This window comes from Amphiprion ocellaris, chromosome 19, assembly GCF_022539595.1.
Source record: "Amphiprion ocellaris isolate individual 3 ecotype Okinawa chromosome 19, ASM2253959v1, whole genome shotgun sequence".
NCBI classification, from domain to species: domain Eukaryota; kingdom Metazoa; phylum Chordata; class Actinopteri; family Pomacentridae; genus Amphiprion; species Amphiprion ocellaris.
In genome coordinates this window covers 23,724,845-23,732,235 of record NC_072784.1, presented here as the reverse complement: position 1 = coordinate 23,732,235, position 7,391 = coordinate 23,724,845, and positions in this window count along the sequence as shown.

The window sequence follows — 7,391 nt, the reverse complement described above, 5'->3', positions numbered from 1 at the left end:
TTGTAACCGGAGGGTTGCCGGTTTGATCCTGGCCTGGAGAGCTCATCTTGAGGTGCCTCTGAGCAAGACACTGAACCCCTAACTATTCCTGAGGGGTCATGGTTAGTGCCTTGCATTGCAGCTTCCGCCATCAGTGTGTGAATGTGTGTGTGAATGAGTGAATGTGATGTATAATGTAAAGCACTTTGGGTATCGTTTCAGGTATAGTAAAGCGCTATATAAATAGAGACCATTTACCATTTCCATGCTTTTTATGTTTTTTTAAAGTGTACACTACCTATCTGCACTACAGCAATGATAGAAAGCAGGTGTCTTTAGTCACACCAAACCCTTTAAGGGCTGCTTTGAAGTCACAAGGATAAAATCTGAATTTGTCATGACGACACAACTTTAATTGCCACTGCATGAGCCCAGGCAGATTCATTTACTAGATTTGTTTGCCTTGGTGCATCTATAGCTCTCAGGAGACATTATTTTGACTCCCTAATTAGAATAAGTTCAGCCCAGCCTTGTAATGAGTATTTAGTCCCAGTTATGCACAGTGTAGTTTGTTCAGTCAGTCAGAAGAGACAGAAAAGTAAAAGTGGGCTGTACTGTAGGTGAACTTTGGCATGAAGTGTCTTTGAAATTAGTTTTTCACAATTACCCACTTGACTCTTGGCTGCAAAAACTCTGCAACTCAGCAGCCAGCTGCATAGCTATGATTGTGAGTTACCAAGCCAAGAATTCATCTGGTCTCCTGCCTAAACTGAATCATGTGAGGAATGATTTTAAAGTAAAATAAATCCTCCCCACTTTTATTGTGATGTATAGATTAAAGAGGGCTTATTTAAATGAAGTGAGGTGTACATTTCAGTGAACTCTTTGTCTTGAATTAGTGATTGATATCATTGTGTCTGTAAAAATGAACAGTTTACACATGGTGCAGACAGTTATACATCGATGCTTCTCTCCCTTAACCCGTTGTATCTATTCAGGAATTTTTGCTTTTATTCCAGCTACCTACCGTCTCGCACAGCCATACTACTTCTAAACAAGAGAACATCTCCAAATTCAGCGTCAAGGTGGTATGCTTTTTTTTTCTATGGACATCCGGGCAGCTCCCCACCCTCAAGTCTCCCAACAGGGCAGAGGCACACATAGAGGCTTGTTGACTCTGACAAACACATGCAAGCCTGTTTGCAATACACAAAGGGGTCAACTACCATGGTAGTGCAAGAGTGTCTCTGAGAGACCAGAGACTGGTGAAAGACATGAAACAGTTCAAAGCTGACTTGCTTAAAGGATAATATGGCTTATTGTGTCTCCACAGCACTATTACCTAACCAGCCAAAAGTCACTGGAATATTTCAGTGACCCATAATGATCTGACACTGACAAACTGATAAAGACTAAACAGAAAACAAGCAATGATCCAACTATTATTTATGTGTTCCTAGCATTTACAGCATTACAAACTGGGCGTCATTCCCACCCAAAATCCAAAGCTGCACACAGTTAATTACACATGATCCACCGTAACTGCTGAGTAGCAGTTACGGTTCCTATAGAGTATTCACCCTCCTTGGAAGGTGTTTCACTTTTATTGTTTTTTGTTTTACCAGAATTTACATAATATAATAATACTCTTTCATGACAAAATGAAAACAGATTACATACAAAATAATGTCAGGTAATGAAAAATATTAAATGTAAAATCAAACAAATTATTCACCCTTCAAAGTGACTCACCTAATTCAACAAATTTGCAACCACTGGGGCTAGAAGTCACACAACTGTTTTTTGGGGGCCAAGTGCTCTACTCAGATTAACATATGTGCCATGCTCCTTCCATTTCTTAATGATGGATTTAACTGTACTCTTAGGGATATCAGGTGACTTGGAAATTTTCTTGCATCCATCCCCTGACTTAATCTTGGAAATAACCCCCTTCATAGAATTATTTGTAGAGTTCTTTGTTCTTATGCTGCAGTTACAGCCAGAGGCACTTTTTGTTGTTTGTTTAATTTTTATTTTTAAAACCAGTGACTGGACCTTCTACATACATTTATTTGTACAGCAGTCACTTGAGATCAATTGTCTCCACTGAGATGATCTCCATTTCACAAATTGTGTGACTTCTGAATCCATTTGCCCCCACCTTCTTTGAATCAGGTGACACTGTGTATGCAAAAGAAAAAAAAATAACTCAGGACCTTAAAGACAAAGATGTCCTAAATGAAACCCATTAAAATTACTATTTTTGATCCCCTTGCCATTACATCATGCATTTTATATTAGTAGGCTTTCATTCTGAAGCTTTGGCTTTTCCACCAGATAGTACATTTTTTCATGTTTGGCCTATATATAGAATTAAATATAGGCTTTATTTGTGTATTTACTTCCCACTTTATTATAGAGCTCCGCAGCCCAATGGACTAAATGTACACAATTAACACACCACACTGGTTGTCAAGGTGTGGTGTGTATGTGTGTATTAAGAAATTAGTGTGCATGTCTGTATGTGTCTATGTATGTGTACATTTGGAGATATAGAAACTATAATGTACTGTAGATCATAAATTCCACCCTACTGTCTCTCACCCTCCCTAGTGTGCCTGTGAGCGAGTGTGTGCATGATAAGGGTTCATCTTTTTAGGGGCGTGTTTTTGTACTAACATGCAGGTATGCATGTGGCATTATATTTTCCATCTGGAAAGATGACAAAAACCTTCACAGCTCATGGAGCTTGCTGATTTCATTTTTTTTATGTTTCTCAAGTTAAATAAAATAGTAGAATTTTGTATATGTGTATTGAATATTTTTATAGCTGTGTTTTTGACATGGTTTTTTTTGTCCTCTCAGGTCCTGAATCTGACATTACATAAAAACAAGCAAAGCACTCAGTGTGCAGTACTCCGCCAAGGCTGCTCATTCGTTGTATCATTTCCAGCACCTGAAATCTTGAAAGAATTTGTGGCAAAAATCGCGACAACATAGAATGTGGCCATTTAACATAGATGTACCCACATATAAAATGATCTTGCGCTGAGCACAGGCGTGTGTATGCATGTGTACATTATGTACTGATACCGAATCGCTTGACCTAAATATGTGGCCCGCGACGGGAATTGATGGGACTCGAAAACACCCCCACAATTTAATCAATTGTTCCCTGTAAGATTTCTGACGGATAAGTCCTGTTAAGTCCACATGAATTTTTAGTAGGATCACAAACGTGATCGTCATCAGGCAACTGATGTAGAGTTCACTTGTCATAGTTACAGTGACACCGTGCTGCTATCTCGCAGTGATTTGGAAATCCTTAACAAATCTGTGGATCCAGACTATAAGTCACAACGATGCCTAAGTCTAATGAGGTGGTCCTTGTGTCATTTTTGACCTTCCCTGAAAATTTCATCCAAATTCTTTATTCCATTTTTGAGTAATACTGTGCACAAACAGATTCACAGAACAAACATATGCAGATCGTCACACAACTCTGCTACGTTCCTTGGCGGAGTAATAATAATGCATCAGAATCAACGTTCATGCCTATCATTGACACATCCCTCACTGTGACAATGAAAAAATACTTTTCTACTTATTAATGAAAAAATTATTCATGTTTTGTGGGTTTTGAAAAAACAATGGTGTCATGTTAGCAAATTGGTACTTAAATGTAAAGAGTTAAAATCCCCCAAAGGATTAACTGGTCGTTATGATCAGGAGTCTGTTTCACAAAGCAGGTTCAACAAACTCTGAACGTAACCCTGAACTCTGAGTTGATCTACTCTGAGATAGGAAATGATGAGTTTCCAGTTCCAGAACAGCTGATTTGAGTTGGTTTAATCAACTCGGAGTAGTTTCAGCCGGAGTTAAGCGCATGCACCACAACGATAAAAAGCCAGCATCAATGGAGCCATGATTCGACGAGTCACCATGGCCACAGGGAAGCAGAGGGCTGCGTTTTTCACCCCACTTGTATTGGAAATCTTAATGTGCTTACAGTGGGGATCGAAAGTTTGGGCACCCCAGGTAAAAATTTGTATTAATGTGCATAAAGAAGGCAAGGAAAGATGGAAAAATCTCCAAAAGGCATCAAAAATACAGATAAGACATTCTTATAATATGTCAAAAAAAGTTAGATTTTATTTCCATCATTTACACTTTCAAAATAACAGAAAACACAATCATGGTGTCTGCAAAAGTTTGGGCACCCTGCAGAGTTTATAGCATGCACTGCCCCCTTTGGAAAGCTGAGACCCGACAGTGTCATGGATTGTTCACAGTCATCCTCTGGAAAGACCAGGTGATGTCAATCTCAAAGGTTATAAATGCCCAGACTCATCTGACCTTGCCACAACAATCAGCACCATGAGTTCTTTTAAGCAGTTGTCTAGAACACTGAAACTGAAAATAGTTGATGCTCACAAAGCAGGAGAAGGCTATAAGAAGATAGCAAAGCGTTTTCAGATGCCAATATCCTCTGTTTGGAATGTAATTAAGAAATGGCAGTCATCAGGAACAGTGGAAGTTAAAGCAAGATCTAGAAGACCAAGAAAAATATCAGAACAGCTTGCAGGATTGTGAGAAAAGCAAGTCAAAACCCACGTTTGACTGCACGATCCCTCCAGAAAGATCTGGCAGACACTGGAGTTGTGGTACTCTATTCCACTATAAAGAGATACTTGTACAAATATGGTCTTCATGGAAGAGTCATCAGAAGAAAACCTCTTCTACGTCCTCACCACAAAAATCAGCGTTTGAAGTTTGCAAATGAACATATAGACAAGCCTGATGCATTTTGGAAACAAGTTCTGTGGACCGATGAGGTTAAAATAGAACTTTTTGGCCGGAATGAGCAAAGGTACGTTTGGAGAAGAAAGGGCACAGAATTTAATGAAAAGAACCTCTGTCCAACTGTTAAGCATCGGGGTGGATCAGTCATGCTTTGGGGTTGTATTGCAGCCAGTGGCACAGGGAACATTTCACGAGTAGAAGGAAAAATGGATTCAATAAAATTTCAGCAACCTTTGGACGCTAACTTGATGCCATCTGTGAAAAAGCTGAAGTTAAAGAGAGGATGGCTTCTACAAATGGATAATGATCCTAAACACACCTCAAAATCCACGGTGGATTACATCAAGAGGCATAAACTGAAGGTTTTGCCATGGCCTTCACAATCTCCTGGCCTCAACGTAATTGAAAATCTATGGATAGACCTTAAAAGAGCAGTGCGTGACAGACAGCCCAGAAATCTCAAAGAATTGGAAGATTTTGTAAGGAACAATGGGTGAAGATACCTCAAACAAGAGTTGAAAGACTCTTAGCTGGCTACAAAAAGTGTTTACAAGCTGTGATACTTGCCAAAGGGGACAGTACAAGGTTTTAACTCTGCAGGGTGCCCAAACTTTTGCAGATGCCATTATTGTGTTTTTTGTTACTTTGAAAGTGTAAATGATGGAAATAAAATCTTTTTTTGACATGTTATAAGAATGTCTCATCTGTAATTTGATGCCTTTTGGAGATTTTTCCATCTTTCCTTGGCTTCTTTATGCACATTAATACAAATTTTTACCTGGGGTGCCCAAACTTACGATCCCCACTGTATATGGTGATTTTGAACATGTTTTTAGAAAGAAGTGCAACACCGCCGCAGCTGCAAAAGAGAGGGAGATAGCATGGGAGAACATTGCTGCTCGGGTCAATGCCTAAATTTAAATGTAGTCCTTTGCAATCACAATAATATTACAGGAGAAAACTGTTTGAATGGCAGCCTATTAAGTTATTTCATTTAGGTGCAATCCCACAGGGGAGAAGCGCACGTGGCAGCAACTTAAGATAAAATATAAAAACACTCCCTGGAAAATCCTGAAAGAAATTACAATTACTAAGCCCAGTCTGAGGTTGCAGCACGTCATTAACAGAATATGATTTCAAATTAATTTAACAGATCTCTACATCATTCACCTGCAGTCCTGTGGAACTCCTCCTTGATTGCTCTGACAGTTTTATGTCCAGGGAAAATGACAAAGATGGGTAAAAGCAGTTTCAGGGCCAGGCACACTTTTCTGACCGTCCTGCATACATTTGCCTTACTGAAGTGCTCTGCATCTCCTAGATTATACAAAAAAACTTCCATTTGCAAAGAACCGCAGCGCAACACACAATATCCGAGATGGGATGTGAGAGCATGACTGCGTTTGGTAATGTTGCAAATGTAAGGACAGATTAGGTTGTGTCTGTAGATTATGGACTGTGACGTGAAATGGTACTGCTCAAAAAGATAATTGTCCAGAAATGCGAGAACATCTATGCACAGTCTGATAACAATCTCCTGACAAATATTTAATTCTCTGTGCAGTAATGCTGCTCCTTCATCCACTGGATCGTTAATGAAAGGACATGCCATTTTGACAGATGGCAGAACTAGACTACGCCAAAACTCGCCTGCTAACTGAATGAATGAATGAGGAAATCAAATAGTGTGTGTGGCTGAAAGAGGGCAGAGACAGAGAGAAACTCGAGGTTTATTGAGAAAAACCTGGTCCTGACCAGGTTAGATTCATACTCTGTTACTACAGTAACTGACCGAGAGCTTAAGTTACCTCTCTCTGTGAAACAGGCTAGAGTTTCCCCTCTGTCTCTGGTTTGAGTTACTTCCCTTTTTGAAATGAAAAACTCTGAGTTTCCTCATTTCAGGGTTAACAGACTCCGAGTTTTCACTAAACCTGCTTTGTGAAACAGACCCCAGGAATGGTGTTTGTTAAATTAACATTTAAAAGTGTGACGCTAGAAAAGCGTCACATTTTAGTGATGCTTTTCTATGAGGGCATTATTGCCATTATTGCCTTTATTAAGGCTCCAAGTGTGACTTGGCGGTCTGTCTCTCAGGTAATCAGTGACCCAGGAGATGGTGGGCATGTCTACACTCATCACCCACAGCTTCTCTCTCAGCAGAAATGGCTGGATGGTGTTGAATGCATTGGAGAAATCAGAGAATGTGATTCTCAGTGTGCCTGACACCATCCAGATTTGAGAGAACACACTGCAGCAGGTAGATGACCGCATCATCCACACCAAGATGGGGCTGGTATTCGAACTGCTGAAGGTTTCACCCATGGCCTCAAGTGGGCCAAGACCAGCCTCTCCAGCACCTTCAATTCAGTTCAGTTCAATTCAATTTTATCTATATAGCGCCAACTACAAGTCAAATTGTCTCAAGACGCTTTACAGAACCCATATGCCTGACATCCAGAGCAAGCCCCAAGGCGACAGTGGCAAGGAAAACACCCTTTTTAACAGGAAAAAAAACCTTGAGCAGAACCTGGCTCTTTATGTGGGGGGACCCATCGGCCTGCTGGCCGGGCGGGTTGAGAGGGACAGACGAGGTAGAGAGGTAGAGAGAT